This window comes from Equus quagga, chromosome 1 (assembly GCF_021613505.1).
Source record: "Equus quagga isolate Etosha38 chromosome 1, UCLA_HA_Equagga_1.0, whole genome shotgun sequence".
Taxonomy (NCBI): Eukaryota; Metazoa; Chordata; class Mammalia; order Perissodactyla; family Equidae; genus Equus; species Equus quagga.
The window spans coordinates 120594207-120621890 of NC_060267.1; the positions used below are offsets into that span (position 1 = coordinate 120594207).

The window sequence follows — 27684 nt, forward strand, 5'->3', positions numbered from 1 at the left end:
TTCTCAGAGGCATGTTGTAATCTCCTGATAGAACCGGTCTTTTGGGCTGGACTTAAAACCAGAAGGAATTGTCTTCAGCCAGAATGAGTTTCAGATGCAAGGTCTAGGCTGCTTTCCTAGAGCGAGCCATAATTTACAATATTGCTTTGCCTCCTAAGATCCCATTGTGGCATTTGTTGTACAGGGTTGATGAATATGCATATACAGGTGGTGTATGTATTTATGGATGAACATACACCTCTTAGGCGCTGAAACTTTCACAGTCTTCTCTGCACCCATAAGGATCTTAGGAGCTACAAAGGCTCAACTGTGCTACGTATAGTCCAATTTTTTAAACAACACCTTATGCTGCATTTCATATTGCCAAATTAATCAAACTTGAAACATCGTCCTTAGTCAGCCAGTGATATGGAAGCATTTTCTATACAAGAATCCAGTTAAGTATATGCTTTTCTCTTTCACAGAGAGAGCTTTGGAACCAAGACTGTTTCTTCCTTCTTTTAATTTCCACTGTCAAATCATACACTTCAGGTATTTCAACTGTACATTTAAAAGCTGCTAGTGACCTCCCAGTGTGGCTTCTTTATTCATGGAAATTGGTATTCTTTCAAAAACTGTGATGTTCAGAAGGCAAAAATATACATTGCATATATATGTATACAGGCATAATACAGGATAATTTATGGGTTTTAGGAGAGAGACGTAGACTTTAAGAAGGGTTTTAGGACTGTAATAGGCAAATGGTGACAACCATAATTAAGTGCAAAGTAGGAAAACATTATTTTCAACAGCATGGTGCCTTTCATGCACCAGTCTGTGATTCAGATGGACCACTCACTTTATAATTAGTTTCACTGCCCACTGTTTACTTTTGTATACAGCAGATTTAGCCTGATTGTCTTCAGAACTATCAGGCATAATATAGATACATTCTCTTCAATAGAGATAAATAGCAACACCCCTCCTGTGAATCCTGAAATGAATGCATTTGGGGGCCTTTTCAAAATACCCTGCAAATTATAGAAAGACAAAACAGAGGTGACTGTGGCATGCGTTGACTGCTTGAGAATTTCAGTTAAAATGCACTAGAAATTCATCTAAACTTGAAAAAAGCTTACCACAATCAAAACTCAACAGTTTTTCAATGACTCTGCTTTCTCTTGCTCATTTCTTCACCCACATAGATCTTAGCACTCAAAAGATTTCTGTGACTTGATGTTTTCAATATTTTCCTTCTTTCCATTTAACTTTCTTTAATTCTCAGCTTTACTTCCAAGGTTCCCGCATCTTGCTCTTACTGCTCGCTGTCTTACCAAGAGGTTGTCCTTATGTTAATCAGTGTTTCCCCCAAATAATGCATCCAGCCTTACATAGTTCCCTAGATATAACTGAATAGGTTACAAATCTGCTTTCTGAATCTTAAATCCTTAAAGAGGCTTCTTACCTGAAAAATCCAGCCAAGAGCAGAGTACTCTATTAGTGTTCATTGGAAAGCTCTAACACTTTCTAAAATCCATCTGTGCCACAATTCGAGATTTTTAAAAAAGAGCTTCCCAGTAATCTTCTTTATCAGGATTAAAAAATATATTTTTCTCTTCCGATGCTATTTCCACAGTAAAGAAGACATCGGGTTCATTCAGACTGTATTGTCAGAAAAGGAGCCAAGGTTTGAGGGGTGGAAACCTTGTCATTTTCACCTTTAAATCATCTCCTGGCGTCACCTCTGCCTGACGAGACCTTTGAAGTGATGGTGAGATAATGTGCAGTTTCCTGATGAGAATCAGTTTATAGTTAATGACGGACCATCCCCACTCCAGTGCTTTCGGGGCAGAGTAAGGCAGCAAGATGTAGGAGCCAGGCTGCTATACGGTGCTGGTGCTGTAAGTAGCAGTAGTCTGTTTCAATACATCCCTCCTCTGTAAAGTATCACATGTCTTAAAGTGACATTACCCTCTATTACAGCCACGGTGTATTGTAATACCTGCCCACTAACTCTTCAACAACTCAAGCAGCACTTTAACACTATGTTGTCTGGCATGCTATGTTAGACATTTTACTGATACCATTCATTTGCCGAAAGAGTAAAGAGGGAAGGAGAAACAAAAGAAAAAAGCATTCTGCAAAATATTGATAGTGTTAATAGGTGTTATACTTCTAACAGTAAATGAGAAAGTGAAATATAACCCATTTCTTACCTCTTAATGTTCTTTTAGCCAGTAAGTTAACCATAAATATTGTTAGGTTTATATAAATTAAGTCTATCGATTGTTTTGGCAGCTAAATCTGGGAATATGGTATACCCGGAATATAAGATAGATGTTTATATGAATAAGCCCAATAAAAACCTTCTGAGTTTTTTGAACATGTTTAATAAATAGAAATATGTCATTTTCAGCATCGAAGGCTGGGTTTTGACAAAGAAATATGCCCAAGGCACTTTTTTTTTAAATTTTCCTCTCCTTCAAATTACATGCCGGGATGGGGAGAGGAAAAACTCAGAAGGTCAACATTTCGTTTCTAGTGCCATGGCGTGAACATTTTCTTCTTTGGAAATATAGTGTGATGGTACCTGACATCAACAATGCATATACGGTGACCTAGTTTTCACTTATAGACTGCACTGGCAATGATTCTCGGAAATACTCATTCAGTTATTTCAGGAATCACTTATAAAGCACCTACTGTGTGTTAAATGCTTGGGGACAAGGCAGAGAACAACATCGATCTGATCTCCACTGTACTAGATCATACTGTCTAGTCTTTCATATTATTTCCCAAATCAAGCTAGTTTTCATAATTTTCCTTCCCTGAAAACCTTTGGAAATGATTCAGAATACTGCGCCTTTCACAAGCATTATAAAGAAGTTTCCATGCTGCAATGCGTCTTTGGAAGCCATTCTCTTTTCTCTTGTTACGTAGAGTGAGAGAATGAGGGACCCTTCAGACTCATCAGTCTTTCCCACGGGTCTTTCACATTGCACAGTACGCACGTAATAGCTCTTTGTAACATAACAACTGTTTATTAAACCTTACCACTAAACAAATCTCAAGATAACAGTAAATGCTAATCTTAGAGTTAAAAATAAGTCAAGGACGTCAAAGTTCTAGTTGGTATTGCATGTTTCATTTCTGTGGTTTATTATTGTTGTGTTGGTGAGTATATACAGAAAGTTCATGCCAACTGTGCAATATCAGGACAAAAATAATAATAAGAGCAGTAGCAACAGCTAATGCTTATTAAACCGTCACCATGTGCTAGCACTACTTTATAGTATATTGCCTGTAAGGTGTAATTTAATCCTTTTTACTAACCTCATAAGATAAGTATTATTATTATTATCTCCGTTTCATGGATAAGGAACCCGAGAGGGGACAGGGAGATTAAGAAACTTGCTTAAGGGAGTATAGTAAGTGATAGAGCAGGTTTCACACCCCAGTGGTCTGGCTCAAGAGCCTATCTCTTAAACACTTGGACAAAATACCTTATGGGAAAAACAACCCCCCAAAATTAACCATTACATTTTCTTATTTCTTTAGCATTAAGACGATCTCAAAAAATTATTTATTCTTTCACGAGGCATGTGTTAAGTACATTCCATACATTTGAAATATAGAAGTCTGGAATATAGTCTTTACTCTATGATTTTTTTGGTTTTGTTTTTGCTATGCTAATGCATAAAAATTAAAAGGAAGTTCACATTCACTAATTAAGGTTACCATTTTGAAAAACTGCAACCATTATGTTCTTCATTTCTAGGGATTAAATTGACACCCAACATAGTTACCTACCTACAATTCAGTTCAATTTAGTAAACTAGAAACATGTACTAATGGATTACATCCAAGGCACTGAGACAGGCATTGCTGAAAATTTAAAAAAAAAAAAAGAATGGAAGAAAGACTTGCTCTTTCAGGTTTAAGTAACTCTGTGTGTGTGTGTGTGTGTGTGTGTGTGTGTTGGAACAAGATATCAACACTGTTCAACATTTTTTCTTCCAAGTACCTTGTAGTCCATTGTATAACAGCCAATGATCATTTGTCCTAATAATAGAAGCATCAACAGATATTGACATTTAAGACCATTTCGTCCATTCTCCCAATTCAAAACAAAACTACTCTTACACTTTTCGAAGAAGTTAGTCCTTTCCACCTTCTGCCCACGGTAGAATTGCACTTCCTGGTTGTGTGAGCTATAAAGTTCTGACCGATGAGGTGTAAGCAGAACTGATGGTATTGCTTTGAGGCTGGAGCCTTTAATTGTTGAAGCGACACCCTCCACATCTCTCTTTGCCTCTGGAACAGAGACTAGCACTATCAGCTGGATCCTTGAGTGACTACACAGAGCAGAGGCTCTCCCCTAGTCCTACCAACCCGTAATGGATGCACATAGTGAATAAGCAATAGTTTGTTCTTAGAGCAATTGAGACTCAGGGGCTACTTGTTATTGTGGCATAACATAGTCTGTCCTGATTGATGAAGACTTTAACTTGTATTATTCATGTATTCATCAAATTTTTATGTTCCATGTACTGCCCTAAGGCTTGAGGAGACAGCAGTAAACACATCAGACCAAGTTCCTACCTTCACAGAACCCCCTGCAATAGAAATAGATTTTTTATCAAAGCAGTGATAAATCCAAAGCATTGATTATTGCAGCTGAAAACCCTTAGGGTTCTTATAAGCCAAGAGTTATAAACTGATCTCTCATGTGGCCCATGATCATGTTCCGCTCAGCCATGTTGTTATGCCAGCACAATATTTCAGAATGCAAAAGGCTACAGCACCATTCTCTTAGCCCACCAAGTTTCATGAATTCAAGATACCCTAAGGAGTTGGGTGTTCAAACCATGATCCAGGCCAAATGCCTAAAGACACACATTCAAATAGAGTATGTAAGTTTATGTACATTTGTGAGAAAATCCTTTTCACCAGAACTCCTCCCCCTGGAGAAACCCACATTTATACAGAAGAAAGGCCCAGTGAAAATAATTGGGATGAAAGCTGAAATGCTCAGAATGATTAAATAGCCAAGAATATTCATCAAATTGCCCTGCATAGTAAGAGGCAGGGGGAGGGAGAAAAGGGGGATTGAGGATGTAATGAGGTGGAAACCTGGAGGGAGGAAACAAATGGTGGGGGGCAAAGAGGCAGAGGATAGAGAGAAACACATTAGAGGCTCAGGAGGAGAAGGACTGAGGACCAAAATGGTCAATGGGGATTCCTTGGTGGAAAACTGTATCCTGTGGAGGATAACTCTTCACTGTGTCTGTCCAAATGATTATAAAAGTCTTAAAAAACAAAAACCTCACATATACTTTGAGTTATTAAGTTACTTGAGAAACCCATTGAAGGGGCTGAATCCCACATTCAGGCCAAAAGTACCACCAGGAAATCCCTCATTCCACTGATTACCACACTTGTCTTTTCTTGGCATTAGAAATGAAAGCCATCCTCCGTTCAGTTTAAGAACAATCCGCTTAATAATTTAGCTAATTTTAATTTACAAATGTCTAGAAAAAAATTTGAGACATGCAAGATTTTATGTCTATGCATATTTCTAAATTGAAAAACAACTAAAGGAATTTAAATAAATTACATCTGGACTGAGAAACACGCCAAGTTTCAGTCCAATGCAAATTAAAGTGGCTTAGATATACACCATTTAGATCGGCTCTAAGTATTTCTTGAAATAACACATTTTGGTTGTGATTTCACAACCCTGAGGGTTTTTCTTATTCCATTTCAGTTGGCTGATGAAAATGGAGGCATGGATGAAAAGATCATTGTCATGGCACCTTATCTCTAATCTGTATCCCTCCTGTAGCACCGAAGCCCAGTTTCTCTTTTCTGTAGTCACTGGGGCTGCCCATCGGTTGGCTGACACCTATTTTAAATCTCTGATCATGAGTAAGCAATAGACTTTTTCCCTAAGCTAAGAAATGTTACCCTGTCTTTCTCCCAGAGCCCAATCGCATAGATCATTTGTGTTGTATCAGTTTTTTTCTGGAAGTCACCTGAAATTTCCCCATCTACCATGGAGTCCTACTATGTGCTCCAAACCAGATACACAGCAACATTATTAGCTTATCAGTTTTACATTTAGGGTCTTAATAAATTGTACATACTTGTCTTATTTACTTCTCTATTCTGTATCCTGTCTTGTTTCAAAGTACCTTTAATCTAAGAAGAGGAACAGAATGATTAAAAGAAAGTAGATGAAGTATAACAAGAGAATGGGAGTTGATAAAAATAATGATGATGGTTGATGATCATATAGTAATGATGATGATGATCCTACAGTCATGTGTCATTTAACAACAGGGGTACATTCTGAGAAATGCATCCCTAGGTGGTTTTGTCATTGTACAAACACCCTAGGGTGTATTTACACAAACCTAGATGATGTATAGCCCACCACACACTTAGGCTATATGGTACTAATCTGATGGGACCACCATCATATATGTGGTTGGTCGTTGACCAAACCATCCTTATGCAGCACATGACTGTACTATATTAATAGCTGTTTGAAGGGGGGTCTTTTTACATGCCAAACCCTGGGCTGAGCCTTTACATGCTGTGTCTTATTCACTACTCATAGGAGTGCTAATAGGTCCATATTACAGTGATCTCTATTTTATAGGTGAAAACCCAAATTTCAAAGAAGTTAGTGATTGAACTAATGTTGCACCTCTAGTAAGGTTGAAGAACTATGATTTAGACTCATCTCTGATTCTCATAGCCTAAACTCTAAGCAATCATATTCTAGGCAAGCAATATTAGAAAGAAACAATAAATTTTACATCATAAATATAAAAAGCCAAGTAAACAAAGTAAGATGAGTCTCATGTGAAGTTTGAACATGAAATGCAAACCATCAAGTGATACAGAGGAAACCCTATTTTGACTGTTCAAGCTTCCTAGCAGTAGAAGTGAAGAAGGACCAGTTATTTCTTTAAAATACACAGCATCCACAAGGTAAAAAAATTAACAAAAGCCAACAAAGAAACAAACCAAAAATCCAAGCTGCTGCTCAAGAAAGAATAAAAATCATTATTAATAACAAAATAAGCAGAAGCTAAATCATTTTCTATAAAATTGGTGATGTTCAATGCTAATTTGGATCTGGATACATCAGGCAGAATTTTCAGCAACAAAGAAAAGGGAGATGGAAGACAAAATTTTTCTTAGGCTGGAAGAAAAGATAACCTTCACGTAGGAGTCTCATTTTTCACCTCCAGCAGCCTATCTCTGTAATTACTTTATCAATTATAATTCCTTATTGCTTATCTTGTCTGTCTTCCAGGCAGAGGAGAAAGAAAGAATAAGGTCATTTCTTTTGTTCTTCCACTTCCCTATTCTCCTTTTAGAACAGAGAGAAAGTTGAAACCACAACAGCTTTGCCTTCTCTCTAATCAAAGTAATAAATAAACTATCGTGTTAGAGACCAAATGGTCTCTTTATTACAAGACTATGAACATATATTAAAAGCACATAAAGGTCATGAAAATATCTGCTTTGATGACAATAATAAAAACAATAACATGGTTTATTTGGTTTATAAAACTCTCAGATCCATAGCTGGATTCGTAATCACTGTTCACCAAATCCACCGTGATCTAATGGCCCTTCACTTACTCAATGGTTTAAGCCAGAAAGGAAGACTCTCTTTGCCATCTCCCTCTCCCTCATGAACTCTGCATCCAATCAGTCACTTTCTATTAATTTGACTTCCTGTCTACGCCTCAAATCTGTCCATTCTCTCCCTCTCCATTCAAACACCCTCGCCCGGACTAGCATCATCTTTCACCTGAACTGTGATAATACTTTCCCAGCTAGCCCACCTGCCTTCACATGTGCACCTCCCACCCATCTCTTCCCCACTCTGCAGCCAGAGGGAATGTGTTTGAGATGCATGTTGGTCAGGTCACTTCAGTTATTTAAAAATCTTTCAATGATTTTCCATTGAGCTTAAAATAAAGCCCAAACTCATGACCATGGTTGACAGGGCTCGGCATGATCTGGCCCCTCTCTACTTCTCTAGCCTCATCTCTTATAATCACTCTCACTCTAGGCCCCTGCTACACTCTTCTCTTGGGTCTTTGAATGGCACAGGGAAACTTTCCCCCAGTTGTCTTCTGTAATGCTCCAAACCAGATCAAGTTTCTCCATGGTACATGCTATTACAGCCCTCAGGATATCATCTCTCTAGCCTTAAGTACAATTGTAAATAACTATTTCTGGAATTATTTGCTTGATATCTGCTTTATCTTCTTACTAGAATCACCATGAGAGCAAGAAGAACAAGCGTCTTGTTGACTGCTGTATCTTCATAATCGAGTATATAGATATACATATAGATATAGATAGTGGACACTCAAATGTTTACATGAATAAATGAATAATAATGAATGAATTAAAAATAAAATATGAGTTCACTATCAAGACGGCATGCATAATGAACTGTTTTTCTAGAAATAAGTAGGTTTTGTGCTCCCTCCCTGCAATAGCCTTTGCTAGTTCTTTTGGTAGCCAGCAGCATGCATTTATGAAGTGGTGACACATATTCAGGATGACTGCCTCATTCTGTGTTACTCTCTTGCTATGACACTAAGTTAAGGAAATTGGCCCATACATTGTTTAAACCCATACCTACCTGCCACTAAATCTGTGTTGGATTTTTTTGTTAGAAGAAAAAAAATGAAACTCTCTGAGATCTTCAGCCTTGGTTCTCAATATTTGATATCCAAATATGATCCAATGGAGAGCTCACAGTTGAGCCCTAAAGAATAAAGAAAAGTCTACAAATGTTAAAAATCAAAAGAAGCACCTAGAATTTCGTTATATTGAACGTAGAAAGGACTCCTCCCTTCCAGAGTCTCCTGGTCCAGCCTCTCTGTTCTAGAGGAAATGAAAAGCCCTAAGAAAGGGAAAGAGGCCTACCCAAGGAATATAAGGCGTTCCCTGGCAAGGGTGACATAAAATGCATGTCTCCTCATCTAATGTTCTCTCTCTCTCTCTCAGCACTATCTAGTAGAACTTTCTCTGATGCAGAAAATGTTCTGTATCTGTGCTGGCCAAGATGGTAGCCACTATCCACCTGTGGCCATTAAGTATTTGAAATGTGGTTAGTACTGCCAAGGAAATGAATTTGTAATTTTATTCAATTTTAACTAATTTAAATTTAAATAGCCACATATGGTTAGTTGGTACTGTGTTGGACAGCACGGTTCTAGAATATACCAGCTAAATCAAGGAAAACAAAACCTGTGACATCGAATAATTTTCAGTAAGCTAGAAGATTTTAAATTACTTGATAGCAACTTTCCAGGACAAGGATAACAGAGAATGAAGGAGGTAAAATGTGCTTGGTTACAATTAACAGGAAAAAAACAACAAAACAAAACAAAACAAAAAAAATTCAAAGTGGAACAAATAATAAAGAGGGTGTGTGGTTTCCTAAATGTCGACAGTCCACAGGCAGGGCTTATCTCTAGGTGGGTTGGATTCAGCAACTCCACTAAGCCTTCAAGGACCTAGCTCATTTCCAACTCTCTCCCTGCCTTTCAAGGCATTGATTCACTGTAAGGCAGGCTCCCCACCATGTATGAAACATGGCTGCCCACAGCTATCTGGGCTATGTGCTTCCTCATTCACGTAACAGCAAGAGAAAGGATTGTTTTGAGAAACCCTCCCGGTGAGCAAGGGAGATTCTTTCCTATCCTCCACCAGCAAACCACTTCTCATTAGCTTGACTTGGGTCACCTGCCCCTCCTTGAACCACTTTACCTTGGCCAGGGGAAAAGAGTACATTTTTAGGCTTAGAGCTTCACCACATGCCCCACACCCAGATCAAGAAAGAAATCAGCTTCCCCCAAAAGAAATGCACCAAGTGAGAGACTTGTGAAAAGTAAAGGAAAATTAGGACAGTAGTGAGTGAGAAGGAATAAATATTAAAGACATACTCACAACGTTGACTAAAGCTAGTAATGTTTTCGTATGTTCTTTTGTGACTAAAGGATTTTGATATTTTTATAATTTTTTCTATTTATAAAGTAAGATTCATATTTTTTGAAAGGTAGAAAAGTCAACATCTAAACAGAAAAATTTAAAAGTCATCTATAGTCTATCACAAAGATTATCAGTACTCACATTTAAGTGTGCGGACACTTGTCCAAATATACCTATTTGGTTTAGTTGCTTTTTTAAAAGTTATACTTTAATGTAGAATATATTTTATGATTTGCTTTTTTTTCCTCTGAAAAGACTACGTTTTCCAATGTCAGTAACTATTCCTCTGATGGTGACCTTAATTTACTTAACCAATCTAAACTACTTTCGTTTCTCTAAATATTCCACATCCATTTGTTGCTTGTAAATTGTGGTTGATCTTACATTTATGGTAATAAATTTCCTACTATGTAAGACAGAAAATCAAAAAAAGGAACATTTTTCTTCTTCTATAGAATCCTACATGACACCAGTGGTTAACTACAACAGAAAAAACATAAATCCCCTTTGCCTGGTGTGGCCTTCAATCCCATTAACTTTTCTTGACTTCCCAGGTTTGTATCTGATTTGCCTTCAAGTAAATTTCTTTTCTGGTCTTTGTCTTATTACTACTGTAGTTGATAATCTATTCTCTTTTATCTGGTTTGAATTTTAATTATGGGAAAGAGATAATTTCAAGAAATAGAAAAAATATAGAAAAATAGAAATATATATTTTAATCCATATCTCCTTGGGCCTTCCTCCTTTTATTTCTTTATTTTTTGACTTAGTCAGTGAGGCAGTAAAATAGAAGAGCTAAGAGAATGGACTCTGGAGTCAGACTTCTTGGGTCCTTATTTCAACACCACCACTTACTGTTGTTGGATCCTATGTGAGTAACTTTACGTAAGTTGCCTCACTGATACCGAATTCAATGGATTATTGTTAGGACACATATCAGGGTGCCTAGAATATTACAAGTCTCTATAAAGTTTTAAAATTAAATTTGACTCCTATACTATAACTAAGATTTTGCTCTAAATTTTAAGATGCGTTCTTACTTCTCTACGTCCTTGCAGATTCAACTTTTTCTATTTGCAACATCCTTGCTCTCCTCCCCTGCATTTCCACTTGCCATCCCCCTTCCCCTTCCTTCTCTTAAATCAACCCACTTTTCTAGAGTTGGTTCTGGTGCATCATTCTCTGTGGAGGTTTTCTTGGCTTTCCAAGTCTAGGTTGGACACCCCTCCTCTACACTCCCATACGATTTAGTGCCAACTGCATTTGCTCAGCATCTACTGCTCTGCGACATATTTGTCTATTTCCTTGTCACTTCACTTCACTAGACTATAGTGCCTTTCGGTTCTTCAAACATATATGCCCTTCTTGACTCAAAGCTTTTGCACAGTGTTTCCTCTTTCTGGAACATTCTTCCATCTATTCTTTTCCCAAGTGGCTTTTTTTATCCCTCTGGTCTCAGAGAGACTTTCCCTGACCTTATCATTCCTTGTTTGGAATTAAGCAATGGTTTTCCAATGCACAGAATATAATGTCTGATTTTTTTTTAAATGTAGACTACAAGGGCCAGCATAAGCAATTTCTGCCCACACGTCCAACTTGAATATCATTCCATTCCTCCCTACCCGCTCCCACATTCACCATGCTCCAGTCACTCTGGTCTTCTCTTACTAACACATTCAGGTATTCATTCATTCAGCAAGTATCCATTCAACAAACAAGGTACAGAGACTAGAACTCAAAAGTGGTACATGAGATAATCATTGCCCCATCTCATACACTCCAAATACTTTCCAGACCCAGGGCCTTTATACGTGCTATAAGCTCCTGTTTTATTCATCACTGTTCACTCACCATCTGGCAATGTACCTGGCACATAGTAGGTGCTCAATCAATATTTATAGAATAGATGAATAAATGTGTGTGAATGAATAAACATAGCCATTTCTCACTTATTCATGTTTTAGGTGTTTTATGAATTTGCAGCAATATTCTAAGCAAGTGGTTGGCAGTGGGCTGAGCAGGGAGGAGGCTGGGAAGAATTTCAGATGATGTGTCTGTATGTGTATGGGTGTTTGTGTGGGAATCTGAGTCTGAAAATGCCTAAATGTATCTCCAACCACATCCCAGTGCCAGAGAGAAAGGCTTTTCGCATTACTTCTTGCTTTCTCTCATCCACCCTTTTGTCCTTATCTCCTAACACACCATATTGACAGTACGCCTTCCCCACTCTTGGCTTCCACCTTCACATTTAGGTATTTTTTCATACTGTAATGGAGAGCATGTGGTATCTCTGGGATCTCAGCTTAGAGAGGAGAATCTAGCAGATACTACTTTAGAGTAGAGGAGAAGAGAATTATAAAAAGGAGTTCAAGGGAAACCTTGGACATGACTGAAGTGGGTAGAAGAATGCACTTGAGCATGCCCATATTAGATTGCCTAAATCTAAAATTCCCTAAATCTAAATCAGAGGTCCTCAATCTTGGCTGTGAATTACAATAACCTGGGAGGTTTTAAAACTCTAAACACCCAGGTCCCCACCCAAATCAAACAAATCAGGATCTCTGGAGGTGAGAATCAGGCAACAGTATTTTTCAAAGCTCTCTAGGTGGTTCCAATTTGCAGCCAAGTTTGAAAACCACTACACTAAAACAAAAGCTGACTGCTGTAGGCCTCTGGTCACTATGGCAACCCGAGAACTACCTGCAATTGCTTGTTAATTAGCTGCCAACTAAGAGGCACTTCCTCTGTATTTAACAGATATAAAGTTAGACCAAAGTATGCATCTTTACTGAATGCTTACTACGTGCTTGATATGATAATAGCAACCATATAAAACCTCTGTCATTCATTTGGTTTTTTTTCCCCAGCTCTTAACTGCATAGATTACGTGAACCTTGGGTGTTCCAAGCAATGATTAGTAGACTTCATGAGTGCCTCTGTTACATGTATCCCCCTCTCTTGATTTTCATTCATTTAACCACACTCTCCCTTACTGAGCCAACCACTGGTTTTAGGAGTCTCTCCTGTGGCTCAGGGCAGCCCCATCCCCTGGCCACGATCAGAGGTGAGCACAAAAGCCAATTTGTGCCAATGGCATTCAAGGACAGGTGTGCAGAGATCTCTTGGAAAGACTCTTCCTCATTCATCTAAAACAGCTTCAGGAAGTGATTTTCCCTTTTCATCCAGACCTGAACAAAGAAGCAGGTCATTGACTAGGCATCAGTAATAGGCATTTGGAGATCTGAAGAGATGCCAACTTTAGTATGAGGCTAAAAAAGCAGAGGAACAAGTGGGAAAGATGTCCTTTGCTGAATCGAACCAACGCTAAAGTCCACCCAATGTTAGACTTTCCCTGTTACAATTTAAGGCAGTTTGAGTGGGGCTTTTTGTTACTTGCAATCTGAAGCATCCTAATTGACAGAATGTTAAGGGATAGCTTACAACAATGGAAATATAAAACTAAGCGTATCCCAAAGATTCTTTATTCCAAACTCCCGTTTTAAAAATAAAAAGATTAAGACCCAAACAGCTGACGTGACTTGTGCAAGGTAACACTTTCCACTGGCCTTATATTACCTAGAATTGGGCCTTAATCTCAGGTGTCCTCAATGCCCTCCCATTGCTCATTCTACTAAACCATAGTCCTCTTTGTTGTGAACATTCACTTTAATTTTCCAGTGTTGCTATATTAGCTGTGATGACCCTAATTTTTAAAATGTCACTAAATTTCCTTGGAAGGAACTGTCTCTAGAAATAGATATTCTCAGCCCTCTCTTACAAGACACACTCAAAGCCTATAGCTACCATTTGATTTTTAAATGTAGACGTCATGAAAGAATATGTAAAACTGTTGAAAACATGTATCACACAACCCACCCCCAACTAAAAAAAATATTTAAAAGTTCTATCCAGCTAGGCTGTTTCAGTAAATGATGTTGCTGAATATATAAAATACTTGAATCTAAATTTAAAAATGCTCCCCCCTCTCCTTGATTAACCAGATTGTCCCCTCCCCTATATATAGGAACGCTGTGTGCCTGAGCCCACTTGCCATCTGTCACCACATTTTCCAAACTTCTCTTCCACCCCCTCCTCTTACACAATCTTATCACATAAAAATATTAGATTTCAGGGATTTGTATAATTTCATTAAATTTTCTGAGCCAGCTAAAAATAGAGGAAGTACTGGTATATCAAAGTGACTCAGTTTTTGAGTGCCCAACACATAACAGTGGTAGCCAGTAATGCCCTTTAGGCAGAATTTATGTGGCCAGAAATAACAAGAAGGAGTTTTTTTCCCTTGTTATGGCCTTTCATATTAGGAATTTGCAGGTGTTCCCATATTGCAGAAAGGAATTTGGACAGTTTCCAAAGGGTCCTGACTCATATACCATCATATTGCTTTGTTTATTACCTTTTGTAAAGTTTTGTGAGCTTTCTCAGACCATTAGAAAAATACTTACACGCCATTTGGGGATTGTCCACGTTGCTGTCCTCCTCACACATACAGTTTGTGAAATGGTTTTTAACCATTTATATGCAGGGTACCTTTACTCACCCAAGTGCTTAGGACAGGAACTCAAGAATCTTCTTTGGTTGCTCTCTTTCCTGCTTCTCACATCCAATACATCAGAAATTCCAGCCAATACTTTTGCTTCCAGACCCCACAGAAGGTCTTTGAAGAATGACCAGGGAGATTGGCTATAAAGTATCAAGTATTACTACTCAGTGAAGAGCTGCTAGGGATGACCAGCTGAACTAGGCTCTTTCCTGCCTCTCTGCATATGTAGGAGAAAGGAGGCTTATCATGAGCATCCTATTGTGTCTCCCAAGCATCCCTCTCTCTTCCATCCCTACCCCTGGTGGTTCTGAAGGGTCATCAATCACAGTGCCTCAACCATTCTCTGATCACAAGTGGAGTTACATGACTCAGGCCTGATCAATCAGGAACTCCTGTGTCCTGTCAGCAGAGATTGGTCCAAGTGTGGGCATGTTACCCAAGGAAGAATGCTAGGGAGAAAGAGATTTACTTCCTTTATAGCATAGATTTGGGGCTACCGATGGCTATTTCTATCTGTCATGAGGAAAAAAATCTGCCTATGTCAGCAGAGAATACAGTCACACCCAGAAAAGAAAGAGACAAGCATGGACTGAAAGATGGAAAAGGAGGAGGGAAGAGAGTAAGAATAGGGTCTAAATCAGGCGCTGGCAAACTATGGTCTGTCTCCTGTTTTTATAAATTAATTTTTATTGGAACACAAATACAGTTGGCCTTCCCTATCTCCAGGTTTTGCATCTACGGATCCAACCAACTGAGGATCATGTCCTATGTTTCTGATTTGCAGTTGGTTGAATCCTCAGATGCTGAACCCGTGGGTGCTGAACCCACAAAAACAGTGTAATGACTAAGGGACTTGAGTATCCGTGGATCTTCCCTGCGGATACCAAGGCATGACTGTACACTCATTTGTTTCTGTATTTTCTATAGCTGCTTTCATGCTACAATGGTAGAATTCAGTTGGAGCAGATACCATATCTAACTGAGAATGCCTGAATGAGGCCACGTGAACTATCTTATCCTTTTCAAAGATCTTATAATTTACTGAAGGGCCAGAAATGCAGATACATATTTATGGCACAATATGATAATGAGAAATAAACAAAATACAAAATAGAAAAAATCTAACAGAATAGCAATAGTAACAATGATAATAATAATGCTACTGATGGTAGCAGCTACTATTTATTGATTGCATATTATGTTGCTACTTTAGATATATTGTCTCTCATCCTCCAAATGACTTTGCACAGTAAATGTATCAGTCAGGATAGGATAAGTTTTGCTGCAGTAACAAACAACCCCAATATCTCATGATACATATCCATGATGTAGAAGTAGAAGGCTCTGCTTATTGTTGACAGCCCAGATCTCAGAATGATGGTGGCTCCTTCCCAACACGTTTCTATACTTGCATTATTGAGGGGAGGGATCATAGCAAATCACACACTGCCTCGAAAAACTGTTCACAAGTGAAACACATTGCTTCCACTCAGATTTCATTAGTGAAACAAGTCATATGACCATGTCTAAATTGAAAAGTGCTATTGGAATGTAATACTATCATGTGCTCAGAAGGAGAAGAGCTGGAAATATTTAGAGAATACCAAGAATGTTTATCCAAATAGGTATTGTTAGTCTTCACCTTCCCAATGTGGAAATACAATAAGAGAAGTTGGGAGACTTCCTCAAAGCCATAAACTAATAAGTAATAGTGTTTGAATTGAATCCCAGTCAGTATGACTCTAAATTCCAAGCTCTTTTATATCTACCATGTCAATGAACTTTCTCATCAGCTTTGGGTTGGAAAAGAGTGAAGTTTACTGATGAAAGGAATAGTAGGTTTGCCTGATGCAGGACAAAACAGGAAGCCCTTTAACCTTTTTGATAAGGACACTTACATTATATAAGCAGTATTTAAGCAAGATATGGATGGCAGTTTTGACTAGAGAATTGGTCCTGGGCTGGGATAATTGGAAGGAGAGAAAGGCATTATAGAAGTAGGAATGAAATAATGCAATAAAGAAAAGAAGGGATTGAAAGACAGACAGAGAGAAAGAATGAATAGTTGGAAGGGAGATTTTAGACTGAGACTGTTTCTGTTCTTGAGTACCTTAAGTATAATTCTTTCCTAAAAGGTTCAGGTTCAAATATTTATGAGACAGAGTTACTATTCCTTTTAGAGCCTTGTCAAGTGTAAAAGAGGAGGAAAAATCTGTTTGTGAAGGGAGTTTACAATATACTTAAAGTTTATTTTAAAAATAAATAGGACTTGATAGATAGGGCAATAAACAACAGGCCCCACCAGTAACCTGCCAGGAGCACTAACAGGAAGCATCTGTAGGCTGCCAAGAGGCAGAAATAAGAATGAATCGTTCTTACTGTCAGAGAGTCACAGGAACATTCACAAACAAAGAGGATATTTGGGGTGCAGCATCTCTAAGCTGAGTTACTCTGTGTCATGAACACACTCACAGTTTATATGGAATACGCCCACGCAGGTAAAGTCACGTCTGAATCAGATGTTGCTGGCTCCCTTTGCTATGAATTCCAGGTTTTGTTTCAGCCTGAAATTGTAACATGACATATAAAAATACATAGAGACCTTTAGAGAAATTTAATACCAAAGAGATATTAAATTTCGCATGACCTCAATAATTAGGAAGCATATGTGATCAAAAAAGAGTCTATGTGTTCCCCTCAAATATTTATTATTTTAATATTTTATATTTATTAAATGCACGTAGGCATGACTAATTATTTATGCTGGCGTACTATGTACTAGGCACAATTACAGGAGCTGAGGATGCAGACATGAAGAAGAGAAACAATCTTTACCTTCCTGGAATCTCTTATTTTAGTGGAGGAGAATAACGAGAAAACAAACAATGTGATTAAAGATGAGCAGGGGACTAGGAATGGCACTGATTTTAGGCAGTGGTCAGGTAGCCCTTTGGGGCGGGGCCTTTGAGCTAAGACCTGAAAGGTAATAAACAAACCATGGACGACAAAGTATGTTTTACATTTGGGCCTGTTTCAATTAGTAAAGGACTTTCTTTCTGGAGACAAAATTATAATAGAGCTGGGTTATAAAACTCATTGGATGATTACTCAAGAGAGCTGAGTCTCTTTTCTGCCACTTCATGGCTGTATGCCCTTAAGCTAGCCTCATGAACTTTATGAGCCTGGATTTCTTCATCTGTGAAGTGTATGGGTTGGGCCACAGAATCTCTAAGTTCTCTTTTGGCACTAAAACTTTGCTTCTTCTCCTGTTCCCACTACATGTGCATGCACACACACACATACACACTGAGCATGTGTATTTTCTTCCAATTTCTAATTGTTGTCAGAAATAGACTCTGAGCAAAAGAAGGAATGCTTATTCAATATGATCTCAGTATAAGTGAAAACCACCTTTAGCCTCTTCCAAAAGCTCTAGCTTTGCTGAAATATCACATTAGCTATTCCATACAGGTCCCTGGAGACAAATGTGACTACTTTACCTTGGAGAAAACACCCCTCTCTGAAACTACCTGTCACTGGGCATAGCATCTGATACTCCAAGTGTGTGTGATTCTTCCTCCAAACTCTCCCCACAGGCACCCCAATCCAGTTGCATCTGATTGGAGCAGAGGTGAACACCTAACTCAAAGAAAGATCAACCATGGGCTGGCCACTGACCTGGGAAATAAAGGGAAAAGGTGAGTCAGGCCAATAGATTTGGATTTGGGTTTGGGGAAAAGAAAAGGAATTTGGATTTGGGATGGGGAGACATTGGATGGGTTGGTGCAGGGCCAAAAATTAAGGACACATAAAAGGTGGCCAAAGCACAATGATGACAAAGCATTCAAATGACGTCTGTGGACTCTGTGACTGTTGAGGCTCCCGGAACTGTTCAGATCTAGGCTCACTCTCCAGTTTCATCTTCCATGAAGCCCTGGCATTAGAGTATTTCCTGTTGTCCCAATTTCTATGAAATTTCGCTGCATCCCATCAACAACCTCCATTGCTGCTTGAACTAGGTTTCCGGATTTCTTTCAGACAAATTGTATTCACTACAACAAAACATGGCTCAGTCAATAAATAAGCTAAACTCCATGGATATATTAATGATGACCAGATTTGGAAACAGGAGTAATAAATGAAAATGGAGGGAAGGCTCTGCTTTCAGGCAATAGAGGTCAGATGGCCATGAGCTGCTGGCACCAGGAGATGTGAATGGCGTCTGAAGCAGAAAACAGATTCCAGAAAACATGCAGTTTGGGAGATGCTCCAAAATTGGTCTGGGAGGACCTAAAAGAGACAACTGGGAGTGGAAAATTTGTCCTACAATTTTGCTAATGAGAAGTGTTCAACTCTGTAGGAAATAAACAGCCCCCCCTCCTCCCACCTTCCTCCTGCGCAATACGCAATATATACTAAAAAAAATTAAAACTTCTTAGTGGAGGAATGAAGTTCTGTCTTTCATGAACCACATAGGAAGACATTTTTTCCTAGTCATTCTTGAAAGAACATTCTATTTTTTCTACCCCTGCATAACTCTTTAGAAGTTTTTCTTAATTGTATGGCTTATGTGCCTCAACTCAGGGATCATGGGGAGGCAAATCAAACTCGTTGTTTTTAAGAAGAGGGTGGTATGGAGTGATCATCCAATAGTCACTTCCAACTGCCATCTGTGACAAGTCTGTAAAACATGTAGTTTGCATAATATATGGGAACTCTATTAAAATACAGCACACTGTTACAAGAAGTGGGAATATTCTAAGTCAAATTATGTCTCTTTATAAAACCGTCCCCCTAGTACTGGCAGTAAAGCGGAGTTCTTCTGTATTGCTTTAAATAAAAACTCCACTGCTCAAGGAATTACCGAATAGACACTAAGCCCAGTTTAATCCAACGCTGTAGACATGTTGTGAAGTTATAACAAGAGTAAGGCGGAGCAAAGGTCATTCAGCAGAAAGATGCCTGCATCGATGGAACGTCTTCTCTGCTCTAGGGGAAGCAAGGACAGAAGAGCAATCAGTTTATAAAAGCAGACACTGTGTACCATCCATAATGTAGACCTATATATCTGACCTAAAAAGGCGACCGCTCGTGTTTCCAGAATAGAAAAATGTATATCAAATGCTTTACCTGTAAGAAAAGATATTTATGTTCAGTCCTAAGTGGGCCAGCATCTTGACAGCATGCTGGAGAACCTCGCAAACGGGATGGAGGATGCTTGGACTTTCCATTCATTCCCTTCTTCAGCCTCTAAAACGCAGACGACATCCCTGCTCTAAAAAGGGCATTTGTTTGTCTAGGTCCAGAGTTTTAAAAAATATGCTGTTATTTTCACAGCTTCAAACCTGATTGTGGCTGCAGATGTAGATTTTTAAAAGCCATCAGGCTTGCAAAGACCATGGTTGTTAAATACCAATGGTTTGAGTCGGCCCCAATATCCTATCCAAATTTCAATAATCAGTTGAGGGAAAACTAAAGGAGAAACAGGAGATGGGAGGATGGAAGAGGGTTTCTTACCTTCAGTGTTTTAATTAACCCAGTCTAATAAAGTAATTTGAATTATGAACGAACAGCTTAAACTTTGCTCTCAAAGCCTTCTTCTTGAACTTCCAGCGCTGGAAATAACCTTAGGAGGCATTTTTAATTGCTTGGGCCCAGTTCTGTACAGAGTGCTGAACCTGAAGCTGGAAAAATATAAGTGGTTTTCCTTCCCAAACAATCTGAATGACAGCCACTCCAATGTCGTACTTCTTTCAAGACAGATGGTGAGAGCACAGTTTACTGTTTAGTTTCAATTCACTGCTGTCTTTTATAAGCAAAATGGTTAAGCGAGCTGCAAAAGAGAAAGGCTCCAAAGCCATTCGGGCTAATTTTAACAATACCAGGATGAAACCTCAAGCTTTCATACTATGTTCACTTCTCTGCAGTGTTTTATGAAATTCGCCTTAAATCTGGCCTCCAAAACTCGTAACTGATCAAATTTAGATGTTCTCCTAAAAAATAAATAGAAGTTTGTAATTTTCTTTGCTGTTCTTAACACAGTTGTCCGCCTGTCGATTTGCGTAGGTGTTTCACATTTTCAGATCTCAGGCTCATGTTGTTTTCATGGCTCCTTCTCTTTTATCCTATGATGCCATTAAAGAGAAGCAAAGATCCACCAAATTCTTAGCTATGCCACATCTGGATTTGCGTTTTCCTTTAATAAGCTTAAGAAGTGTTCCCTGTGGACCAGGGGCTGTGCTAAATGCTCATATTCTTTTTTTTTAATTAATTAATTTTTTTATTGCAGTAACATTGGATTATAACATTATATAGCTTTCAGATGCACATCGTAATATATTTCAGATTATGTGTAGATTACATCATGTTCACCACCCAAAAACTAATTATAGTCTGTCACCTCACATATGAGCCTAATCACCCCTTTTGCCCTCCCCTCCCCTTCCCCTGGTGTAACCACCAATCCAATCTCCATTGCTATGTGTTTATCGTTGTTTTTATCTTCTACTTATGAGTGAGATCACATGGTACTTGATTTTCTCCCTCTGACTTATTTCACTTAGCATAATACCCTCGAGGTCCATCCATGTTGTCACAAATGGCCAGATTTTATCATTTCTTATAGCTGAGTAGTATTCCATTTCGTATAAATACCACATCTTCTTTATCCATTCGTCCCTTGATGGGCACTTAGGTTGCTTCCCAGTCTTGTCTATTGTGAATAATTAAGTGCTTATATTCTTTATCTGTGTTCATCTCACAATACTGAAAGATTAATGCCATTTTATAGAGGAGAAAACAGAGTCTCAGATAGGTTATGTACCTTTTGCAAAGTTACACAGCTCATAAATGGCCAAGCAGAAAGGGAAACTTGGATGTCAATTTAAAAGCCCCACATTCTCTAATCTACTTCACTAACCACTACTTCACTGATTCTTCTTTAATTCCATTAGTCCGGGGGCTGCTGGAATACTGACTTTAGGAACAAGGTCTGAGCAACAGCAACCTTACCTTTGAAATTCCAATCCAGGCTTCTATTTTGGTGAATTGCCACCTGGCCACCAAACACCTGTGTTATTTTGTGCCTGGACTGGATGAAAAAAAATTGATTTTCTTCAGGGTGGATAGAAAGATAGTTCAGGCAGGTCTTGCCCCATGGAAAAGGTGGATGTGGTGCAACTATACGTCACTTATATTTAATCCCTTACTTCAGTACAAGTTCCATAAGCTCAGAGACCTAGTCTTATATCCCAAGCTTGTAGCCCAGAGCTTGGCACTTAGATACCCAAGTATTTGTTGCATGAATGAATGAGTGAGTGAGTGAGTGAGTGAACCGAGATTTTATGACCCAGGAATAAGAGATCTCAGTGTAGGAGCCTTTCACTGTGTCTTGCTATGATTAACTATATTGCTGATATCTGTCCATTCTCTGATTCCTGGTTGCCAGTTTAGTTATTAGGTGAGGAGGCCTCAACTGTGAGGATGACATCGGAGAAAAGACCTGAAGTTGGTGAGGGAGCCACCCACATGGCTATCAAGGCAGGAGGGAACAGCAAGTACAAAGTCCCTGAAGTAGGAGTGGACTTAACAGTTCTTGTGGCTGCAAGGAGGCCAGAACAGCTGGGGTAGGGTAAGGAGAGGGAAAGTAGTCGATGAAGTTCAGGGGTAAAGAGATCTAAACACTGGAGTCCAGTAGCACAGTAGTGCTCAAGCTTTAGCTGGGCAAAGTAATTACCTGGCAGACTTGTTAAAACACATATTGCTGGGCTCACCTCCAGACCCCCAGAGTTTCTGATCAGTAGATCTGGGGCAGGGCCTGAGACTGTGCATGTCTAAGTAGTTCCCAATGCTGGTATTGTTGGTCCAGGGACCACACTTTGAGAACCATTGTTGTAGGGCATCATAATGACTGAGATCTTTGTTCTGAGTGAGCTAAAAGCTATTAGAGGGTTAGAACAGAGGAGCGACACAATATGACTTTTCTCTTGGCAGGACACTGTGCCTGTTGGGTTGAGAATATACTGTAAGGGGTGACAGGTGGAAGCAGAGAAACCAGTTGTGAGACTATGAGAATAAAAAGTGCATAATGTGAAGTACCGATTTAAAGTAGATATGAACTAGTAAGTGTTACATATGACCCAGGATTTCTTTGGAGGAAGAGGAGCGTTTGCAGTAGTTCACAGAAAACAAATATATAAATAAGAGATTTGAGTTGCCTGGTACCTTGAAAGGCTTGGCATTCGTAGAGAACAACAGTTATTTAATATGAGTTATATTACCTCTGAGTGGCACCAACTTCCCCTCCACTCACCTCCATGCATAGCCAATTCAGCAATCAATCACATGTCACATCCTGAAACTTTTAATGGGCCCTGTAGACCATCCACTGGAGTTTTGATTTCTTGGATTACTTTTGAAAGAGAAAAGGATCCCTTTACTCCGTCCTAACACCAACTCAGAATTCTTTTAATTTTAAGAGTTTTTGTCTGAGTAGCTAATGAGGACTCTAGTGTGCATGTCCTGTTAAAGCTCTCAGCTCGTTCTCAGAGTGACCTTTAAGAAGGTCCTAAAATAGATTAGAATATATATTATCTTTTTATATAAAGCCTAAATCTTACAATGGAAGAAATTTCTACTGTGAAAAATAAAACAAAATACTAAGGTTAATAATGACCAAAATGTAATATTTTGAAGAGAACAATACATCCAACCTTTTTAAAACATTTGATTTCTATTCACACATTCTCTTTTCACTCTGTGTGTGTTCTCACCTTCTTGTTGATCTATCTTCTTGACAATACGCTCATAAGATCTACCCAGACTGCTTCAGAACATAATGGTTTTATTTCTCAGCTGTTTGAAAGACATTCTGAATTTTGTAATTTAGATTTTATAAATACCTTGACTTTAAAAAATGTAATATTTTTAAATAACCAAAATCCTGGAGAAAGACATAGCCTATGACCTTTCTACTCCAAAGGAAAAACTGAAGCATCTCCAAAGTCTTATTTACACTGCTGGAGTGCTGTTCCTCCATTTCTGTATCAGTAAAGGAGTTTGGACCAAATCGTGAAGCCCCCAGTAAGCTCTAGAACTATCTGATTTAAATTGTACCATGTATCCTAGATTTGTTTTGGCTTTTAAAAAGGGAAGTTATTTTAATTGGAGTCCTCTCTGATATTAAAACTGAGATCCAAATTCAAATCTCATAGTGGGTAGGCTAGTAGCATAAATGAGTGAAACAAATGAGGATCAAAGAAAGCAAAGTCAAGGACCAAAAAGTGGCTGCCTCGGAGGGGACTGTGGTGACCTCTGACTGAAGGGCATCTGATGCTGAGCTCCAGCCTCTGTGTGCATTGTAAGAATAGAGACCTGGGTTTGTTAGAGCTTCAGAGGTTTCAGAAGCTCGAAATATTCATTCTTGTTTAAAACACCTTGATCTTTAAATGACAAGTAATTCAAATTAAAAACATTGTCATCACTATGCGGGCCAAACCAGCATGTCTTCCAGCTGAATCCCAAATACAAGCTATTAGTTTGCATGGTGGAAGATGTATTGGTTAGGATTTCTCCCTTCAGGGATTATTGTTGCATGCTAAGTTTTCTTAAGGGGAAGATCAGGTTGCATGTGTCCTTGTCTTAATTAATTTTCTCTCTGAAAAATAACTATTAATCTCATGCATGCTCCTCCAAGGAAATAGTTAAATAGAGCATTTATAATAGTCAAAGATAGACTGACAGAAAGACGGACACAGGATACTGTAAAAATGCCTACAAAACAATGCAAACTAATTTTCAAAGGAGCCTTAGCCAACTGAGATTTGAGCTGTCGTCTTCTAAATCGAGATATGTTCTTTTACTGGTCAGTTCCATTGGCCAAATGGGGAGCAGCAGATGTCATGGTTGGGCAGACTGGTCAATCAACCTGACTGGAGGATGAAAATTTATTTTCTTTTTTTCTTCTAATTTGTATTTCCCCTCTAGATTCCATTCATTTTCAGCTTCTAAGTTAAATGACTCATTGGTCATAAATGACAAGAACTGCCCCAATACCCAAACCTAGAAAATAGACAAGTGAGGATATAATTAACACTGTAAATAGGATTTTTTTCTCTGATGGAAAGATTAATAGGATTAAGAAGTAAGCATCTTTAGGATATCTAAGTGTTTATTTACTGATAATTCATTCCGTATATTGAAATCCATGAAAAATTTTAAGAAAAGGTACCTGGGCTTTGGATTTTCTATATAAATAAAATTAGATTTTTATCAGTTTGTCTCCTCATTACTGCATCACACAAAAGATATCTGGATGAATTTTCACCAATTTTGCAAAGTATAGTTGTGATGACCTGGGTGAAAATGTAAGCTATATTCTGAATCTCAAGTTGGATTCCTCCACAAAAGAGCCTGAGACAAAGTCTTGGATAATTTATTTGAGAGATGATTCCAGGAAGCAGGAAGATGGAAGGAAACAAAGCCAGTTAAGCTGCATTCTTGAACTGTTGGTGAATGTAATCAACTAGGTCCATTCCTACTGGGGAACACCTGAGAACCACACAGCGTGAGTTTCAGAATGGTCCCTCCCAAAACTGGAGAGGTTGGGACATTTATATAGAGACTCTTATCTTCCATTGGTTGAGCTTTGCCGTGGGCATCATCTTCCTTGCGTATAAGAGCTATTCATGGCTTTGGAAAAAGTCTTGAGGCAAAAGAGCAGAGAGATCCTGGGGGCATTTTAGGTAGGATGCCATCAGAATCATAGGAACCATCCATCACATCTGCAATTACAGGTAGATTACAAAAACAAAAACAAAAAACTCTGCAAAACTATGTATGCAAAATTGGGACCCATCAAAAAGATAGGATACCATCCTTCAGAGCAGCTAGAACTGAACTGAGGTACAAAGAGAAATCTATGAATCTGCCAATCAAGAGAGAAAAGCTATGATCCTCATGATTGCCAGCTCTGTTGGGTGCTGTCTGTGGGCAGCACTGTTCCATGTGTTTTACATGTATCAATTCATTTAATCCTTACCACAACTCTATGCCCCAGGCACTGTTTTCATCCCATTTTACCATAAGCAAACTGAAGATCAGGGAGGTGAAGTCACATTTTAACATACCAAGAGAACACAACACTAACCTTGGTTCAAATACACACCCAAATCAACAGTCATAAGGAAAGACACCTTGAATCCCAGGCAATGATTTGCTGCAAGCTGCTTCGTACATGGGCAAGCCCAGAAAATATCCCCAAATCGGTAGCTGTCAGGACATATTTATTGAATTATCATTTCTGATTCTCTTAAGCAATGATCAGCACACTAGCAAGTCACAAATAAAAAGTTTTCTGAAGATCTAGTCAAGTTCTCTGGGAAAACAGGACTCATGTTAACAATGCCTCATGGGTATTGAACTTTCAAGAAACACCCCTACTGTATATCAAAAGATCCACTCATATAAAACAAGTGCTTATGCAAGTGCACCCAAAGAGAAATTCACACTAAAGGGAATTATGTTCTTAAAATAAAAGTATTTTTCTCTCCTGCTGAGTAGTACCATTGGGGGGCTCTAAAACAGAAGCAGGCATTTACAATTCGTTAACTCGGCACCACCACTTGAACACCAAAGACCTGTATCCCCCACGCAGAGGACTTACTTCCCTTTCATGGTAACTAATGACTCCCCCACCCTCCGCTTTCTTGGCTTCCAATACAGGTTTTGAATAGCATGAGGAAGAAAATGGAAAAACAAGAGAGAATGGAAAAGAAACCACTGAAGAATAACGGGTAACGTTACATCATGTTACAATGAGCATTGTTATTCTGATTCATGTAATTTTGTTTAGGCGGGTCAGGTGGGTGAGTGTTGTGGGCTTAGGTGAATGAGTCCCAGCAGGTGAACTAATTTGAAATCCTCTTAATGATGCCAAACAAAACTGCAAAAATGTGATGCTTGACGACTATCACATTTATCCGCCTAGACTGGTACTTTTTTCTTCGCTGTTTATGATAGATCTTTCTGTGATTTGAGTTTCAATTTTGGCTCAACTAGAGAAATTTTGTTAAACTATATTCAATTCTATTCTATTAGTTAGCTAGTTAATTCAATTTCCTAGGATACAAAATTATACTGACAAGCAGATATATACACTGTCACAGCAATCCTTTCTATGTTGCTTAAAAATATAAAAGTGAATGAAATACAAAGACAAGGTAGACACCCAGACAGTGTAGACATAAATGGCAGTGGACTTAGGTGCACTATGAGAGATGGCTTGTCCAACCTGTTAACATACTGTCAAAGATGCCAGTGTCTTGCTTCATTGCTTAATTTTTCTTAGAAGCTCTTAATTTTCAAAGCATATGGTTCTGTTAATAACTGGCCAAAGACTATTTGCACGTGAATTCTTTTTTAAATCAGAGTCTGCAACAGTGAGCATATTTCTGCCTTTTTCATGATATATAATTAGGGGAAAACAGATATCTTGAGATTTTGGCTTGATCTTCAGAACCTCCTTTACACCTGGATCCTCTGTGCTAAAGCATGGACGGACATAATCTGGGGCCAGTGTCTATAAGTTTCATTAAATTCTCAAAGGAGTCTGGGACATTTCCCCACATCACACACACACACACATGTATGCACACACACTCACACACAAACAAGACCAAGAGAAAACGAACAATCATGCTGAGATAATTTGATCTTTAATACTTTGGTCAAACTGGTCTTAGTGATGAACTTCCGGCCTTCATTGAGAGCTATCAAAGAGTCATCCGCTCCATGGCATGGTGTCTGTTGCATACCAGAAAATCTTTCTGAGTCTATTTCAGCAAAATGTTCTTCTCATGAACTCCTGGATGGTACTCATGTTTTGCAAATAGCCAGTCTTACAAAATGCTTGAATATTCCTCTTTGTTTGGCCAAGAGGTTTAGTGCCAAGTTTGTGGCTCAAATGCAGCAAGAATACCAGGCTATAAGATCTATATTTCTGTGATCTAATTTAACCCTGGAACGTAATAGTTTTCCCAACCTTATGCCCAACTTCTTCAAATATTTATGAAATTATTCCGTGCCTTGTGTATTTTTATAAGCTGCTTTAAATT

At 38.6% G+C, this 27684-nt stretch overlaps 1 long non-coding RNA gene across 1 annotated transcript; it reads left to right on the forward strand.

Annotated features, from left to right (window-relative positions):
* Positions 1 to 1620: 1620 nt before the first annotated feature.
* On the forward strand, positions 1621 to 26344 carry LOC124229027 (uncharacterized). Its single transcript, XR_006885824.1, has 3 exons — positions 1621 to 1750; positions 18169 to 18270; positions 26294 to 26344. It is a non-coding gene; the product is annotated as an uncharacterized LOC124229027 (long non-coding RNA).
* Positions 26345 to 27684: the final 1340 nt, after the last annotated feature.